Source organism: Mastigoproctus giganteus, chromosome 3 (assembly GCF_048544385.1).
Source record: "Mastigoproctus giganteus isolate SK-2022 chromosome 3, ASM4854438v1, whole genome shotgun sequence".
Taxonomy (NCBI): Eukaryota; Metazoa; Arthropoda; class Arachnida; order Uropygi; family Thelyphonidae; genus Mastigoproctus; species Mastigoproctus giganteus.
The window spans coordinates 206,957,225-206,977,469 of record NC_143577.1 but is presented as its reverse complement, the minus strand read 5'-3'; the positions used below and the strand labels follow the sequence as shown (position 1 = coordinate 206,977,469).

Genomic DNA, 20,245 nt, shown 5'->3' with positions numbered 1-20,245 from the left:
ACACAAGTAATATACAAGTAATGAATGCTCATTACTTAATTAAATAATATACAAGTAACAAGTGTTCAAATTGAAGAAGTATCACCAAACCAAGAAGTATTATTATAAAATGCACCATTTTAATCTATTTGCACGATTAAATATTAAAAAAAATTTATTTTTAAATAAATAAATAAAAAATAACACTAGATTACTTCTTAACCTGGCAGCAGTATCCTGTCCTCTTCACAGTGTCAGAGGTAAAATACTGGTGACTCACTGGTTGGAGATTAGTAGTTGTTACGTTTGTTTGTTATGTTTGTTATTTGGTTTTTAGGAGCATTAGCAACTAAGGCCATATTCCTCTGGGGATATGCAGTGGTCATTCCCTGACCTTTCCGCATTCTCCGTATTTGGTGGTCACGGGCTCGAACCCCGGTCTAATCAAGAAGCATGTGCTACACACTGCTGCTCCTACCCACCCGGCCACAGAGGCACCAGTAGTTGTTACTTTGCGTACCTTCTTCTTCGTGAATTTAATCTCCCTATTCATATTTTTGATCCTCTATGAGAGGCTGCCAAACTCTTTATGTTACCCAATTGTAGCCCGCTGCATAGAGTTCACTGGTGGCAGGAACATGTTCTTTAACCACAAAGCTAAATTACATATTTTTAGTTTTATGTTTGAATTATTACATTAAAATGGATCTCTTGTTTATTATTATTATACAAATGTTGACACAAATATTATTATTATACAAATGTTGACACAAATATTATTATTATACAAATAATAACTAATTTTCCTGATCTAAATAGTGGCCACACACAAATGATTTTTCCTGTAGATTTGGACTACTACTGTTTAATACTTGCAGTCATTTCTTGCTAAATTATTATATTTTATAACTTTAAACACTGAAAATTAAAAGTATATATATATATTTTTTTTTTTTTTTGCTTAAAGCAGGACACGCATGAGCAGTTTTAGTGATTTTATCCTGCAGGACTGGACTGTGGCGGTCCAGATCTGTGGAAAAAACTGTTTGTGTGGGGCTGCCAAATATCACAGGAATTTTGAGGAGAATATAAATGAATGAATTTATATAACTATTACAAGTTTAAAATTTAATTCAAGATAGGAATAAATAAGAATAATTTAGTATTGTTTTTTTTTTTTTTTTTCATTGAAAAATGTTAATTTCAAGGTAATTTTTGGATTAATTGTAGTGCTAGAATAATATCAAAGTACAGGCCGATAAACGTCTCTAAATATATTTAAATTTGGGAGTAATTAATAGTATCATGTTTCTATTTTGTGGTACCAACCTATTTTTATAATTTTAAGCATAATTAACTTTTTGTTTCATTAAAACTAATAAGTATTTCTAGTGGCCAAAAAGGTGGTAGATGACTCTCAACTGGTGCAATACCAACGTTTTGCTTATTGGAGGCTTGAAGTGGTGGAACCCATGTTTAGTCTTCAGAGCTAAGTTCTGGTCAACCCTTCCCCATCTCTTCCATCATGCTGTATGACTGATGATTTTTGAGGTTATGATGCATCATGCCGAGATCCAATCTTCATTACATTTCTAGGGTACAGCTCTAAAACGGTGTTCGCAGACTGGCCGCTAGTTAGTACACTGGACCAAACCTATTGGTAACTCTTTAGGAGGCTTCCGGTTCAGCTAGTGTATAATCTTGCTACCTCTACTCTGCCAGATCATGACTGGAGGGAGTCTGAATATAGTGTGTATATGCGATGGGCATAGTCGAGGCCACGTTATGTCAAGGATCTGGGTATATTCTTACCATGTGTATGCCATATCCAAAAATTTCATTACTTCATACAGCATGTCCCCTGCACTTTTTTTCTTACTATTGAATACACCATGAATTGTCAAACTAATAGAGTAAACTTATCTGCAAAAAGATCTAAACCTCCCAAACACTTCCTAGTTCATTTCACAAATATACGTGGTCTCAATTCTAATCTCAATGATGTCCATTTCCACTTGCAGTCTAGGCGCCTCCATAGCCAGGTGGGAAGGAGCAGCAGTGCGTAGCACACGATTCTTGATTAGACCGGGGTTCGAGCCCATCACCACCAAATATGGAGGATGTGGAAAGGCCAGAGAATGACCACCGCATATCCCGGAGCAATATGGCCTTAGTTGCTAATGCTCCTAAAAACCAAATAACAAACAACAACAAACAATCTTGCAGTCTGCCAAACCCCACGTACTTTTTCTGACAGAATCTCAGTTATCGGTTGATTCAACTACTGCTCATCTCAGTTGCCCAAATTATTCGCCGTATGTTTCCTTTCGCCTCAAAGGCGGTACTTGTGCACATGTCCGTTCCGATATTTCCTTTCAGAGGCTTGGTAATTTGGAATCTCCTCTTTTCGATCTTCTCTGGCTTAAAATCTCTCTAGCTCATTCTGTCCAATTCATCTGTTGTCTCTACCGTTCTCCCAACTCCACTAATCACTTGGAGCTCTTTGACTTCCTCTCTTTGCAACTTGACTTTCTCCAGTCCAACTTTCCTAACAGTGAGGTAATTTTCTTTGGTGATTTTAATGTTCACAACTGCAGATGGCTTCCATTTTCTAGTCACACCGACCCAGCTGGCCGAGCCTTTTGCAATTACTAATGACCTTGCACAGATTGTTCATTTACCTAAGAATACCGGACAATCCTAACCATACAGATAACAAGCTTGATCTCGAAGTGAGTGATCCTTTAGGCAACTCAGATCACAACCTGATTGTCTCTTCTCCAATGAAGCCATTATCTCATGGCTATTCCAACCTAGTGTTGTTTGGCATTACAAGAATGCAAAATAGGATGACCTGTGAGATTTCTCTTATCCTCTTTTCCTTGATCGGACTACTGTTTCAAAACTTCTGATGTCAACATTTGCTCAGATCGTGTCAGTAAAATTATTCTTGTAGGAATGAAATTCTTTATTCCACACTCCACTTTATCTTCCTTTTCGTCCTTTATCTAAACCTTAGTTTTCCAATAAATGTGCTAAGGACGTTCAAGAGAAGAACACTGCATATAAAGCAGTTATTAATCAGTCCAAACAAGATTTTGAACAGGCTAAGAGTAAGAAACTTGCTTCTTGCCCTAATGGTAGCCGAGCATTCTGGTCTCTTGCCAAAGCTATTGGCCACAACTTTTGCCCATCTCTGCTCCCACTTCTGTCAAAACCAGATGGCTTTGTTGTCACTTCGGTCAAGGATAAAGTTGACCTGCTAGCATTGCATTTTTCTTCTAACACATGTATTAAGGACCTTGGTAAAACACCTCCCACCATTCCCAACACGCTCTATTCAATGCCTTCTGTGGTCTTCCGTCAAAAGGATATCAGAAGGATTCTGATGAATCCTGATGCTGAGAAAGCTCCAGGTCCACATGGTATTTCTCCACTTGTTCTCAAAACCTGTGCTCCTGAACGGAATCCTGTTCTTTGCTGCCTTTTTTCACTTTCTTATTCCAAAGGTGTTTTTCCTACTGCTTGGAAATTTGCTCATATCCAGCCAGTTCCTAAAAAGGGTGACAAATCCTTCCCATCCAATTATTGCCCCATTGTAATTATTTCTACTCTTTTTAAAGCAATGGAGAAATCAGTTAAACACCAACTCTTAAACTACCTAGAAACCTTCCATCTGATCAACGATTGCCAGTACAGATGGGGTCAGTGTCGATCCACTGATGACATTTTGGCTTATGTTACCCATTTATGGAGTAATTCAATGGAAAAGTTTGGTGAAACACAAGTAGTTGCTCTTGACATCTCAAAGGCTTTCGATTATGTTTGGCATAAAGGTCTTCTGAACAAGCTTCCATCTAATGGTTTTACCACTGTTTTTTGTAATTAGTTATCCAGTTTTCTCTCAGGTCGCTCACTGAGGGTGATGGTAGATGGCTCTCTGTCTTCTAACTTTTCCACTAATGCTGGTGTCCCCCAAGGTTCAGTTCTTTCCCTCACTCTTTTCCTCTTGTATATTAATGACCTTCTTCTCCTGACTGGAAATCCTATCCATAGTTTTCCCGATGAGAGCACATTGTATTCCACTTTCCATTTTGCCCTGCTCAATCAACTTCCGCTTCTCGAATATCCGCTACGAATTCCATAAATGCCGATCTCCAGGTAATTCTCCAGTGGGACAAAGACAACATAGTTGATATCAATACTTATAAAACTCAGTCTTGTCTTATATCTTGCAAAAAAGGATTCTTCTGCTCCTATGTTTATCTTTGGTGACACTGCAATTTCTAGGCAAGTTGATTTGGGGATTACCCTGACCTAATCTCTCTTGGCACAAGCACATTACAAATACTGCTTCCCTCTGCATCTAAAAAACTTGGTTTTCACTTTTGTTCTAGGTGTTACTTTTCTTCCAAACAGGTGTTCACTCTGTACAAATCACAAATCCACCCTACCATGGAATATTGTTCCCACATCTGGGGCAGTGCCCCCAATTCAGAAGAGGGCAGTTAGGTTAATTAATAACCTATCTTTCCACTCGCTGTCTCATAGACATATTGTTTCTGCTGCATGCCTTTTCTACAGATACTTTCATGGACACTGTTCTTCTGAATTGGCTTCTATAATTCCTGCTCTCTATCTCCTTCTCTTTAAAATGGTCTGAACACATTCCGTCACCAGCCAACATCCATTTACTGTCCAACTTCAAACTCACAGAACCAACTTTTCATCTTCCTCGTTTATTCATTCAACTGCTGTTTTCTGGAACAACCTTCCTTCTTATGTATTTCCTGAAAATTAAAGTCTACAGAAGTTCAAGTCTAATGTCAACAAATATCTTCTTTCATCTTCTCAACCTCCAACCCAAGCACAGTACTAAGTACTTATATTTGCCTATGGCAGATATAAGCTAGTCTGTAATCAGGTCACAAAGGAGGTTAGGCAGGGGAAGGCAGATTACGAGAAATCCTTGGCAAAAGATGCTAAGAAAAACAGCAAGGATTTCTTTACTTATATAAACTCTAAAAGGAAGGGGATCAATCTGATTGGTCCCCCTTGACATCGATGGTTCGACTGTTGATGATCCTGCTCAGATAGCAAACAAACTGAATGAGAATTTTGCATCTACATTCACACATGAGGAATTATTAAGGTTTGAAAATAGCAGAAGGTTATCAAATTGTAGCAGGATACTTAATGATTTTGTAATAACTGAGAGCAAAGTGGAGGAGAAATTGTTGAAGTTAAACATAAGAAAAGCACCTGGGGTGGATGGGATCTATCCAGTTATATTAAAGGAGGCGGCAAAGCAACTAAGCAAACCCTTGGCCATAATTATGAGAGCATCCTTGGACTCAGGGGAGGTTCTCACGGACTGGAGATGTGCAAATGTATCCCCAATTCACAAATGAGGGGGATCGAAGGGTGACACGAGTAATTACAGACCCGTTAGTTTAACTTCTATTCCGGGTAAAATAATGGAGTCACTGGTTAAAGATGCATTGCAGGATCATCTAGACAAGACTGCAGCAATAATTCAGACACAGCATGGGTTTGTTAAGGGAAAGTCTTGTCTGACAAATTTGATAGGATATTATGATGTGGTTACAAAGGAACTGGATGCAAAAAATAATTTTGATATCATATATTTGGATTTCAGGAAAACTGTTGACACTGTTGCGCATGGAAGACTATTGTAAAAATTGTCGCAGAATGGTATTAAGGGTAAGTTGCTACAATGGATAAAAGGATGGTTAAGTGGGAGAAGACAGAGGGGTGGTAATCAATGGGTGCTGCTCTTCGTGGCCAAATGTTATTAGTGGAGTCCCCCAGGGTTCAGTGTTGGGTCAACTGCTGTTTTGTATATTTATCAATGATGTTGATGAAGGTATATCAGGCTTAGTGTCGAAGTTTGCAGATGATACAAAGGTTGACAGGGTTGTTAATGAGAGTAATGGCAGTGTGCTACTGCAACAGGATCTAGATAATTTGTGCAGATAGGATAAGAAGTGGCAACTGAAGTTTAACCTTGACAAATGCAAAGTACTGCATATGGGTAGAAGTAACCCCAGAGAAATGTACCAACTGTGTGGTACTACACTTAAGGTGGTAGAAAATGAAAAAGACCTGGGAGTAATTGTGCAGTCAGATATGAAGTTTTCTAAGCAATGGAGAAAGGCTGCCAGGGCAGGTCATAAGATTTTGTCAATGACATATAGGAATTTTGCTAGCAGGGAAAAGGAGGTGATTGTCCCTCTGTATAAGGCAATGGTCAGGCCATGCCTTGAGTACTGTGTACAGGTCTGGAGGTCTCATTTTAGGAAGGATGTAGTTTTGCTTGAGCGTGTACAGAGAGAAGGACAACAAGATTGGTGAGGGGAATGAAGGGATCCTCTTACCAAGAGAGGCTTAAGTTCTGCAAATTGCAGTGGCTGGAGTCTAGGCCTGTGTGGTGATCTGATTGAGGTGTATAAGGCTTTGAATGGGTTGAGCACACTGAATTCTGATGGGATCCTTCCACTTGTTCAGATTACAAACCTAAGGGGGCAAAAATTCAAATTAAGAAAAGACAGATGTAGAACAGACATGCAGAAATTCGCCTTTGGCCAGAGGGTGGTTAATTGCTGGAACAAACTTCCATTTGTCATTTAAGTTGATAGGTTGAATAAATTTAAGGAAGAACTGGACAGCCATTTGGAGGGAATGGTGTGATTTTTTTTTTTTTTTTTGTTTTGGCTGATCTGCATAAGCTCATACACTTGCTTTCTTGCATCACATGCTGCTACTACTACAATACAAACAAACCTAGTACATCATCCTTTCATAGCCTTCAGGTGGCCTTTGTTAACAACTGGGAGGGGTGATGTCATTTCTGATATTGTGGCTTATAGATAGGCAGTAAGTCGAAATTTCTGGAGTGAATTAGTTGGATGGAGACATTCTGTTCTGTTCTCCGACCTTCTTGGATATTTCAGCAGTTATTCTGCGGTTATGCAATGCTCTCTTGGATATTTCATTTGGAGGACCTATTGGCATGAGATCACCTGGGGCAGGTGATAGCCAAGTAACTGGTCTTCCTGTTAAACCAGCAGTCCACAAGAGTCCCAATACTTTAAAGAACTCGAGGATGTTCTTCCCAGACCCCCCTCCTCAAATACCAACTTCACAACAGCAATATCCTAGACAAGCTTGATGTCAATACCATGTTTACAAACAATTCACTTCAAGAAGTTTGTTTGTTTGTTTAGGGATTTATTAGGCACATCGGCAACTATGGCCAAAGTGCGCCAACTACAAGAAGCAAACACTGCCTATCCAACCAAAATTTTATTGAAATTGAATCGGAATCATGACTCAGACCAGAGCAGCAAAGCAAAAGGCTCAAGTTAAATGGAGTGCTGTGGCTCAAGGGAGAACTTAGGGGGGATTTTGCCCTCTGAATCACAGCCTTTTAAAATGCACTGCTTGCTTGATGTTTGTGGAGCAATCAGGTATGGGACATGATATTGCCAAGGGGGATGTCTATGTGTGTGCGCAATGTAAGGAGTGTGAGGAAATGAGGCGACAACTCAGCGTGGTTATGGGCCTATATGAGAGCTTGAAGGACAGGGTGGATGCCCTCAAAGGATCTAAATTGAGGGGCCCATCAAGCTCTCAGCTGCCTACATCAACGCCAGAGCTTGCACTTGATAATCACGCAACACAGCGGCAACCCCCAAGGCAGAATGCGCCGGTCCCACGGGAACTAGTAGTTGTTGGGGAAATGGGGAACATGCTATGTAAAAAGGATAGATGGAACAGGACCAGGGTATGTCTACCAGAAGCAAAGGTTGACGCTGTAGAGCAGATATCATCTTTTAAGGGCACAAAGGGTGATATTGTTGTACACATTGGCACTAATAATATTAAGAGTAGAAGACTGGCAGAATTACTTAACAAGTACAGGTCACTGTTGAAAAAAAGCGGTGAATTAGGGTTGAATTTGAAAGTGTCTGCAATTCAGCCCAGACATGATAGGAAGAGTATATGAGGAGAGCCTTGTCGATCAATTCAGCCCTGAAAAGATTTTGCAAGGCTCATAGGGTAGAATTTTTTTCAGCCTGGTCTGTACTAGTTAACAGGAGAGACTGCTTCTACAGGGATGGGATACACTTAAATAGAAAGGGTGCAAGAATGTTTGCTGATGCTATCGAGGCAGTGTTAGGTGGGTCGGAAAACTGCTAACTTAGGGAGATACAAGGACTAATAGATTAACAGTAGCCACTGCCAGAGGTGAAAGTGATTCTTGCACTGCTTCTATTGGAATGAACAGCAGCCTGGAAAACAAGATGCAGGGTATTTCAGAGACTGCTGGGAGTCAATGTGGTACAAGTAAACACATTGGTTGTGTTAGGGTAGCTAAGAATAGGAACAGGTGCATGTATACTTGCATGTACACCAATGCTAGGAGTTTGGTAAATAAATTTGATGAATTTGAGGTATTGGTCAGAACATCAAAGGAAGATATTGTTGGGATATCAGAGATGTGGTGTCACACAGATATAAGGAATGCAGAACTGTAATTTGGAGAGTACAATGTGTACAGGAAGGATAGAAAAAATAGGAAGGGAGGAGGGGTTATACTATTAGTTAAGAAACACAAAATCCAAGGAAGAAGTGAAGCCAGTCGGCATCGCTGGACAGTGATGTGTCGAGTCAGTTTGGTGTGACATAATAATTGGGAGATCAGAATTGAGAGTAGGAGTGTGTTATAGGCTGGTTGTTGTTGCTGTTGTTTAGGAGCATTAGCAACTAAGGCCATATTACTCCGGGAATATGCAGTGGTCATTTCCTGACCTTTCCGCATCCTCCGTATTTGGTGGTGATGGGCTCGAACCCCAGTCTAATCAAGAAGCGTGTGTTACACGCTGCTGCTCCTTCCCATCTGGCTAGGGAGGCGCCAATGTGTTATAGGCCTAATGACTCTGATGAGTATAATAAGGAAATGTACAGGGAAATAGAGTGGGCCAGTAAATCAGAGAGTCTTAAAATGGGGGATTTTAATTTCCCAGATATTGACTGGAATTTGTGGGTTGGTCATTCACACACTTGCAAGGCTTTTGTGGATTTATTGGCCATATTGCCCGAATATGCTGATGGTTTTCTACATCAGCATATTTGGGAGGCAACTAGAGGCAACTCTTGATCTGATTATCAGTGATTCTTCATGCATTAAGAATCTGCAGATAAAGGAACCACTAGGTGGCAGTGATCACAGCGTGCTGAAGTGGGATTTACTCAAAAAGGTAACTACCATCAGGGGTAAAGGGAAGGGTTATTGCTTTCGTAAAGGCGACTATGATGGTCTGAGACAGTATTTAAATTTTATACAGTGGGACCAACTGATGATGTTACCAACAGCAAATTCAAAATGGGAAGCATTCAAAGAACTTATCTTGGAAGCTAGTAGGCTTTACATACCAATAAGAAATATTGTTCAAGGTTTAGTCCTAAATGGATGTCAGATGAACTAATGAGACATATGGCAGAGAAGAAAAATGGATGGGATATATATAAATTAACACGTGACACAGAAGCCTATGATAGATATCAGTTGATCTGTAACTAAGTTACAAAGGAGGTTAGGCAGGCGAAAGCAGATTATGAGAAATATTTGGCAAGGGATGGAAAGAAAAACAACAAAGAGTTCTTTACCTATGTAAACTCTAGAAGGAAAGGGATGAATCAGATTGGTGCACTGGATATTGATGGTTCAACTGTTGATGATCGTGCTCAGGTGGCTAACAAACTAAATGAGTATTTTGCATCTACATTCACCCATGAGGAGTTATTCAGGGAGGGGAATGCCATAGGTGAGTTAAACTCTGGCAGTGATCTGGATGATTTTGTAATAACTGAGAGGAAAGTGGAGGAGAAATTGTTGAAGATAAACATAAAAAAGGCACCTGGGGGTAGACAGGATCTATCCAGTTATATTAAAGGAGGCAGCAAAGCAACTAAGCAAACCCTTAGCCATAATTATGAGAGCTCTGGACTCAGGGGAGGTACCCATGGATTGGAGATGTGCAAATGTGAAACCAATTCACAAAGGAGGATCAAAGGGCAACAAAAGTAATTATAGATCTGTGAACTTAACTTCTGTTCCAGGAAAATTAATGGAGGCACTGGTTAAAGAAGCACTGCAGGATCATCTAGACAAGACTTCAGTTATAGCTTCGACACAGCATGGTTTTGTAAAGGGAAAGTCTTGCCTGACCAATTTGATTGGATACTATGATGCAGACACAAAAGAACTGGATGAACGGAATAACTTTGATATCATATATTTGGATCTTAGAAAGGCTTTTGATACTGTTGCACATGAAAGACTGCTGCACAAATTGGAGCAGTGTGGCATTGTAGGCAAATTGTTGCTATGGATAAAGGGATGGTTGAGTGGAAGAAGACAGAGAGTGGCAATCAATGGACACTGCCCTTCGTGGACTAATGTTATTAGTGGAGTCCCTCAGGGTTCATTATTGGGTCCATTGTTGTTTTCCGTATTTATAAATGATATTGATGATGGTATATTAAGCTTAATGTCCATGTTTGCAGACGATACATAGGTTTGCAGGTTGTTAAGTACACTAATGACAGTATGCTGTTGCAACAGGATCTAAAAAAGTTGAGCAGATGGGCTGAGAGGTGGCAAATAAAATTTAAAATTGACAAATGTAAAGTACTACATGTGGGAAGCAGCAACCCCAGAGTGACATATCAACTCTGTGGTACTACACTGACAGTGGTAGAGAACGAAAAGGACCTGGGGGTAATTGTGCAGTCAGATATGAAGTGTTCTGAGTAGTGTGCAGACGTTCTGCAAGAGTAGCTCATAGTGTCTTGTTAATGATATACAGGAATTTTTCTAGCAGGGATGGGATAAGGAGGTGATTATCTCCTTATATAAAGCAATGGTCAGGCCACACCTTGAGTAATGTTTACAGGTCTGGAGGCCTCATTTTAATGAGGAATGAGTACAGAGAAGGGCAACAAGATTAGTGAATGGAACGAAGGGTTGCTCTTACAAAGAAAGGCTTAAATTTTGCAAATTACAGTGAGGCACCTGCGAGGTGATCTGATTGAGGTGTAAAGCCTTGAATGGTTTGAGCATGCTCAATGCTGATGGAATTCTTCCTCTTGCTGAGAATAATCAGTTGAAAGGGCATAAATTCCAATTGAGGAAAGACAGATGAATGATATATGTGCGGAAGTTTGCCTTTAGCCAGCGGGTGGTTGGTTGGTGGAACAGACTTCTATCCTTTGTTGTGGCAGTTGATAGCCTAAATAAATTTAAGGCTGAGCTGGACAGGTACTTGGAATGAACGGAGGGGTGAAATGTTTTTTTTTTTTTTTTGGCTGATGCTGCATAAGCTTGCTTTCTTGCATCATATGCCTCTACTAATGCTAATGCTAAAAGGAAACAAAAGGGAATATATTCCATTTGTAAAACCTAGTTTACCTTCTTAGATGAATTTTACTTACAAACCAAAGGCATGTGCATGGGGAATCCGCCCCTATCTCAATGCCAAGATCTTTACATCTAGTTCTGAGAATTCCACTCCAACCAAGCCATGGGTTAGGTTGATATATAATTGATCTGCATTTACCCATATGTTTGAAGATGGGATGCATGACAATGCTCTGTATCACAAAGAACATGCAAAGGAATTACAACAGTGGTTTGAGGAGAATAAAGTGGTGAACCTACCAATTACAAGTCAGGGCCCATATCTGAATCCACCTGAATACCTTTGGGATATATCAAAAAAAATTATAGAAGAGTGTTTTCTACAAATTGTGTCCCTGTAGTCCCTATGGATCATAGTTGATATTAATTTTTTTTTTTTTTTTTTTTTAGCCAGACATTTTTTTCACTTTGTGTCCCAATCCAATCTCAGTATAGAATTTTTTTTAGATTTTACAGCATGGCAATCAAGGGGAGAAACATTGGTATATGGTGTCAATAAATTTGTGTGTGCATTCAGTGGTCAGTTTGCCTGTTTTGTGGGATGGTAAACCCAAGTTTCCAAGAGGGAAAACAATCTTACAACCCTTGCCAGAGACTGGTTCACTTTCCACAGCAAGAAAAAGCTCATATAAGTTTTTCCACTTTAAACTAGACTCAAACCCAGATATTTTCATATGCTGTACATGGATAGTATTTGTACACACTATGCTTACTGTAACAGTGTTTCAGAGTGCAACATCTTTCATACAGGCAGAGAGAGAGAGTGTGGGTGTGAGTGCGTGCGTGCGTGCGTGCGTGTGTGTGTGTGTGTGTGTGTGTGTGTGTGTGTGTGTGTGTGTTATTTTTAGCCCCTCTGGCAATATGCCATTCAAGGTGGACCCCTCTCCCTTGTCAATGCAATTTATTTATTTATTTACTCTTCACTCACTTTAAGTGACACAAATTAATAAATTAAGTTTCTTTCTTTATTTTTTAAATGATGGGCATATAAAATAAGCAAGCTAAAATTGTGGTGTGCACTGTTTAACTTCTCATTTTGTTGCAAGACACAAGCATACATTTCTTCATTTACTTAAAATTTTATAAAAATTAAAACTATAGTCAAATCTCGTTAATATAAAGTTCAAGGGACCTAAATTTTCAAGTTTTGTGATAATGAGGTCCCACAAAATGTTAATTTTACCATTTTTTTTTGTACATACTATATATCTAAGAATAATAATAAATAATGGGGCTTAGAGAGGGAGCAGGCATTCTGTGTGTTATCAGACCCTTAGTCTAAAACGCTGATAGATCCAATATCTTTCTATTTTAGAAGATTTAGGCGAAGTCGGTTGGACTGCCTCCCTAAAATCCACATCTTGTTGGTAAGCCCTGTTATGTCACTTTAGTGGCATAGAGTGGTTCTCTTCAAGATCCAGGGGCTTACATCTGGTGAATACGGGTGTGGCACATCCAGGGTCCCGAGCGGGATACCATCATTCTTCTCTTTCTTGGTGATTCCTTTCTACTTCTCTCTCTCTCTCTCTCTCTCTCTCTCTCTCAGAGTAATATGGAAATTTTTTTTTTTTTTCCCTATTACTCTGAGAGAGAGAGAGAGAGAGAGAGAGAGAGAGAGAGGGGCCATTTTTTGGCCAGTGCAGTATAAGCCCCAGGCTTCCTTGCACCATGTGGCTAATAATAATAATAATAATAATAAAGACACCTGGTCAGCATGAAAAAGAAAAGACCAAATCCTCCAGCAATTTATTAAATATGACAACACAGTAAAACAAATGGCTCTCAGTCCCCAGCAGCTTTCACCTTCCTTCTTATGGCAACAAGAGGATCAGAGTGGAAACAGAGGGTGCAAAGAATCTCTGGGTACAATCAGGCTGCCATGCAAGGAAGCTGAACTTGGTCTGTTACAATGTAAGTTTGCTCATCATTGAAGATAGGATATTAGAGCTCGAAAAGGAATTAGAAAACGTGAATTGAAATATCATCTGCTTGACTGAAACAAGAAGAAGAAATGAATTACTTACTACTTTTTTTTTTTCTTTCTTTTTTTTATGAAAACTCCAAACAAGAGAGGTATTTAGAACCTACAGTACTTAGTACTGTACTTGGCCTGGAGGTTGAGAAGACTGAAGAAGATATTTGTTGACATTAGACTTGAACTTCTGTAGACTGTAATTTACAGGAAATACATATGAAGGAAAGTTGTTCCAGAAAATGGCAGCTGAATGAATAAACGAGGAAGATGAAGTTGGTTCTGTGAGTTTGAAGTTGGACAGTAAATGGATGTTGGCTGCACGTGTTCGGACTATTTTGAAGGAGAGAGCAGGAATTATAGAAGCCAATTCAGAAGAACAGTGCCCATGGAAGTATCTGTAAAAAAGGCATGCAGCAGAAACAGTATGTCTATGAGATAGAGAGTGGAGAGATGCTGTTAGAGATGAGTCATTAATTAACTTAACTGCCCTCTCCTGAATGGAATATAGTAGCCTGAGAGAGGTTTTGGGGGCATCGCCTCAGATGTGAGAACAATATTCCATGACAGGGCAGATTTGTACAGAGTGAACAGCTGTTTGGAAGAAAAGTAACACTGAGAGCGAAAGAGAAAGAAAACAAAGTTTTTTAGATGCAGAGGAAGCAATATTTGCAATGTGCTTGTACCAAGAGAGATTAGAAGTAGTCAGGGTAATCCCCAAAAGAGATATCATCTTGCCTAGAAATCAAAGTGTCACCAAAGATAAGCACAGGAGCAGAAGAATCCTTTTTGCAAGATATAGGATAAGACTGAGTTTTAGAAGGACTGAAATCAACTAAGTTGTCTTTGCCCCACTGGAGAATTACCTGGAGATCACCATTTAAGGAACTGGTAGCGGATATTCAAGAAGGTGAAGGTGATTGAGAAGGGTATAGTTTCCAAAATTGAAAGTGGAATGCAATGTTCTATTGTTGGCAAAACTATGGATAGGATTTCCAGTCAATGGAAGAAGGTCATTAATACACAAAAGGAAAAGAGTGGGGGGGGGGGGAACTGAACCTTGGGGGACACCAGCATTAGTGGAGAAATTAGAAGACAGAGAGCCATTTAATATCACTCTCAGTGAGCGATTAGAGAGAAAACTGGATAACCAATTACAAAAAACAGGTGGCAAACCATAAGATGGCATAAAGGTCTTCTTGTTAAGAAGACCTTTATGTCAAATGTGATCGAAAGCCTTTGAGATGTCAACAGCAACTGCTTGTGTTTCACTACTTTATCAAGTGGAAATCTTCTGTACACCAATGGAAAGAGTGAAAGTGGAGTTGGCTTTCTGCTGCATAAAGGATATTAAAAACATTTTGGAATTCAAAAGTATATCATTAATGGTGTCAAAGACTACTACTCAGATTTCTAAGAGTTACAAACTAAAGGTTATAATGATATATAACCAACATCGAGCCATAATGATGAGGTTGAAGAAATGTACACTGAAATTGAGAGACTTCTATTTGAACAGAAAACTCACTACACCCATCATTATGGGGACTTCAATGCTAAGGTTGTAAACAGACAAAACAGACAAGAAATGGAAACTAGAGGAAATTTTGAAATTGGTGAAAGAAACAAAAGAGGTGAAAGACTTGTGGAATTTGCAGAATCTCAGAGGAATGTCAGTAATGAACACTTTTATCAAGAAAATGGTGAACAGAAAGTGGACATGGAAGAGCACAAATGGATTAACAATTAATGAAACTGAATTCATTCTCACTAACAGAAGATTGTGGATTTATTGGATGATTGTTTTCTGCAGCAGCATGTTCGAGAGGCAACCAGAGAGAGTAATACTCTTGATCTGGTTATCAGCAGTAATCACTCGTATATTAAGAATTTGCAGATAAAGGAACCACTAGGTGGCAGTGATCACAGTGTACTGATGTGGGATTTACTTAAAAATATAATTACCATCAGGGGTAAAGGAAAGGGTTTTTGCTTCCGTAAAGGTGAGTACAGTGGTCTCAGAAAGTTTTTAAATTCTGTACAGTGGGATAAACTGACGATGTTACCAACAGTAAATTCTAAGTGGGAAGCATTCAAGGAGTTAATCGTGGAAGCTACTAAAAGTTTCATAACTATTAAGAAATATTGTTCAAGGTTTAGGCCTAAATGGTTATCTAATGAACTAATGAGACTCATAACAGAGAAGAAAAATGCATGGGACGCATATAAATTATCAAGTGACTCAGAAACCTATGGGAGATATAAGCTAGTCTGTAATCAGGTCACAAAGGAGGTTAGGCAGGCGAAGGCAGATTACGAGAAATAATTGGCAAAAGATGCTAAGAAAAACAGCAAGGATTTCTTTACTTATATAAACTCTAAAAGGAAGGGGATCAATCTGATTGGTCCACTTGATATCGAAGGATCGACTGTTGATGATCCTGCTCAGATAGCAAACAAACTGAACGAGTATTTTCATCTACATTCACACACGAGGAGTTATTAAGGTTTGGAAATGGCAGAAGGTTATCAAATTGTAGCAGGATACTTAATGATTTTGTAATAACTGAGAGCAAAGTGGAGGAGAAATTGTTGAAGTTAAACATAAGAAAAGCACCTGGGGTGGATGGGATCTATCCAGTTATATTAAAGGAGGCGGCAAAGCAACTAAGCAAACCCTTGGCCATAATTATGAGAGCATCCTTGGACTCAGGGGAGGTTCTCACGGACTGGAGATGTGCAAATGTATCCCCAATTTACAAAGGGGGATCGAAGGATGGCACGAGTAATTACAGACCAGTTAGTTTAACTTCTATTCCGGGTAAAATAATGGAGTCACTGGTTAAAGATGCATTGCAGGATGCAGCAATAATTCAGACATAGCATGGGTTTGTTAAGGGAAAGTCTTGTCTGACAAATTTGACAGGATATTATGATGTGGTTACAAAGGAACTGGATGCAAAAAATAATTTTGATATCATCTATTTGGATTTCAGGAAAGCTTCTGACACTGTTGTGCATGAAAGACTATTGTACAAATTGGAGCAGAATGGTATTAAGGGAAAGTTGCTACAATGGATAAAAGGATGGTTAAGTGGGAGAAGACAGAGGGTGGTAATCAATGGGTGCTGCTCTTCGTGGACTAATGTTATTAGTGGAGTCCCACAGGGTTCAGTGTTGGGTCCACTGTTGTTTTGTATATTTATCAATGATATTGATGAAGGTATATCAGGCTTATTGTCAAAGTTTTCAGATGATACAAAGGTTGGCAGGGTTGTTAATGACAGTAATGGCAGTGTGCTACTGAAGTTTAACCTTGACAAAGCAAAGTACTGCATATGGATAGAAGTAACCCCAGAGAAACATACCAACTGTGTGGTACCAACTTAAGGTGGTAGAAAATGAAAAAGACCTGGGAGTAATTGTGCAGTCAGATATGAAGTTTTCTGAGCAATGCAGACAGGCTGCAAGAGCAGGTCATGGGGTTTTGTCAATGATATATATGAATTTTGCTAGCAGGGAAAAAGGAGGTGATTATCCCTCTGTATAAGGCAATGGTCAGGCCACGCCTTGAGTACTGCGTACAGGTCTGGAGGCCTCATTTTAGGAAGGATGTAGATTTACTTGAGCGTGTACAGAGAATGGCAACAAGATTGGTGAGGGGAATGAAGGGATCCTCTTACCAAGAGAGGTTTAAGTTCTGCAAATTGCAGTGGCTGGAGACTAGGCACCTGCGCGCTGATCTGATTGTGGTATACAAGGCCTTGAATGGGTTGAGCATACTGAATTCTGATGGGATCCTTCCACTTGTTCAGATTATGAACCTAAGGGGGCATAAATTCAAATTAAGGAAAGACAGATGTAGAACAGATGTGCGGAAATTTGCCTTTAGCCAGCGGGTGGTTAATTGCTGGGACAAACTTCCATCTGTCATGGAAGTTGATAGGTTGAATAAATTTAAGGAGGAACTAGACAAGCATTTGGAGGGAATGGCGTGATTTTTTTTTTTTTTTTTTTTGGCTGATGCTGCATAAGCTCATACACATGCTTTCTTGCATCACATGCCACTACTACTACTACTACTACAAAGTAAAAGTTGGAAGTGATCAGAGAATGGTAAGATACACACTTGATATAAATATAAGAAAAGAAAGGAAAAAATAGACTTGAGTAAATAATATGAACGTATTTGAGATAAAAGAAGAGCAGAAAAAGCAATATGTATTACAACTTTTGTCTAGGAACAAGTTCCAATACAAAAACTTCCTAAAAGTGATACAAACAATTTTTTGAAATTTCGGAAAGGAATACAAAAACTTTCTGAAAGTGGTAAAGCCCAAGAAACCTTAGGTAAAAAGAAATCCAAAGAAGTAAAAATTAGTCAAGAAACACATGTCATGACGAACCGAAGATGACAAATGAAGGGCAGACAAGTACAAAATTGAGTATAATCAGTTATGCAAAGCCATTAGAAAGAGACTCAGAGAGGAAATAAGATTTAACACAAGAAAAGTAGAACAAGCATTAAGAGAAAACAAGGAACTTAAATCAGCAGTCATGAGCAGTAATACAGAAAGACAAATGATACTGAATCTGAAGAATAGTGATGTGTGCTTACAGCAAATAGCAAATATCAGAATAGCAAAAACAGACAAATAGCAGAAGACTACTATAAAGTATTATATAAGGAGCAAGGGAATGACACCAGCAATGGGAAGCTAATTATGTTTTGTTGTATGTGTTCCTAATTTGTATCACAAATTAGTAACACATATGACATTCCTGACATCCTTCCTGATGAGGTAGAACATGTATTGAAGAAAATGAAGAACCAAAAAGCCTCAATTGAAGATGAAGCTAATGTAGAGTTGTTAAAATTAGGAGGAAGGGACATGAAACAGAAACTGGCAAAACTTTTCACAAAATACATTAGGAAAGGCTAAGGAGTGGAATAATGCAATCATAATTTTGCTTCATAAGAAAGAAGATAAATCAGAAATTGGAATTAAAGACCAATAAAACAATTAGCTTGTTTTCCCATATCTACAAGTTGTTCACAAGGGTCATTACTAGTAGATTAGAAAGAATACTTGATGAGAATCAATGGAAAGAGCAAGCTGGCTTTAGGACAGGATTCTCAACTATGGGAAATCTCGACTCACTTCATGTAATATCACAGCTAATGGAGAAAGCGAATAAATACCAAAATGCCATTATGCCTGGCATTTTTTGATTATGAAAAGGCATTTGACTCCATACAGAATAAGCAATGTTTTTGGCACTGGAAAGACAAAGCATAACAATTCCATACATTATGATTTTGAAGAAAATATATGAGAATGCTACCTCCTTTATTAGACTAGACAAAGACAGTAGCAAATTTAAAATTGAGAAAGGAGTCTGACAAGGAGACAAAATATCTCTGAAGTTATTTACTACTGTCCTTGAAGAAGCTTTCAGAAAATTGGACTGGTCGCAGAAAGGAGTCAATGTGAATGGAGCGTACCTACACTATGATCCCAAAGAACTGGAGGAAAATCTTAATCGGTTATGCACAGTCAGTAGGGATTTTGGATTAAAGATGAATATGATTAAAACAAAAGTAATGATGAACAAGTATGCCACAGGAAAGGATATAATCATTAGAGGAACAGAAATTGAAAAGATGGATTGATATACTTATCTTAGACAAGTCATTAACTGTAATAATGATAAATGGATATTTATTATTTGGTTTTTTCTTAGGAGCATTAGCAACTAAGGCCATACTGCTCCGGAGATATGCGGTGGTCACTCCCTGAACTTTCTACATCCTCCGTATTTGGTGGTCATGGGCTCGAACCCTGGTCTAATCAAGAAGCATGTGCTACGCACTGCTGCTCCTGCCCACCTGGCTACGGAGGCACCCCATAACTTATGGAAGTGAACGTGGGCACTCAGCAAAAGAATGGAAAAGAAGCTGAAAACTACACAGCGAAGAATTGAACAAATTATATTATGAATTAGACTGTTGGATAAGAAGAAAAACATATGGATTAAGCAGCAACTCAAGTAAAGGACATTGTTATCAAATCTAAAGAACTGAAATGGGCTTGGGCAGGATACATAGCTCAAAAACATGATAATAGATGGACAAAAAAAATAAAATAAAATAAAATAACAGAATGGTACCCAAGAGGAGCTAAAATAAAACCTGGAAGACAAAAACAGAGATGGACAGATGAAATTCCAGAGTTCGTGGAAAGTAAATGGATGACCATTGCACAAAACAGAAGGAACTGGAAAGTTGCTGGAGAGGCCTCCATCCTGCAGTGGCTGATGAAAATGGCTGATGATGATTACGAATAAATAATAATAATATCAAAAATAAATGAAAAAAAATAATAAAAATAATAAAAATAAAAGCCTTGTCTAACAATACAGTAATAGGAATAACACTTTTTAAAGATTTTATTATATTTGTAAGATAAACTCAGAGAAAAGTAATTAATGGAAATGAAAATATTGCACAATATATATTTTGATATATATATATATATACAATATTTTAGTATTGCAGTAAAAAGAATTACAATCTTATTATAAAAGGACACATACAAATCATTAACTTTTTAATAAATCAATCTAATTTAAAGAAAGAATCCAATGTTGTTTGCACAGTGTTTGTTCTATATGCATTTTTAACTATAGCACAATAGTTGTTTCTTTATCAGTTGTTTCTTTATCAGCGTTACTGCAGGCTAATCCATTATTTATTATGCACTATGCATTTTGGACAACTTTTTTAA

General features: G+C 38.5%; 1 protein-coding gene across 1 annotated transcript in view; it reads right to left on the bottom strand.

Annotated features, from left to right (window-relative positions):
- The window catches only part of LOC150088630 (ral GTPase-activating protein subunit beta), a 522,786-nt gene that overhangs the window by 130,524 nt on the left and 372,017 nt on the right, over window positions 1-20,245 (bottom strand). The gene's annotated exons all lie outside the window — the stretch shown is intronic.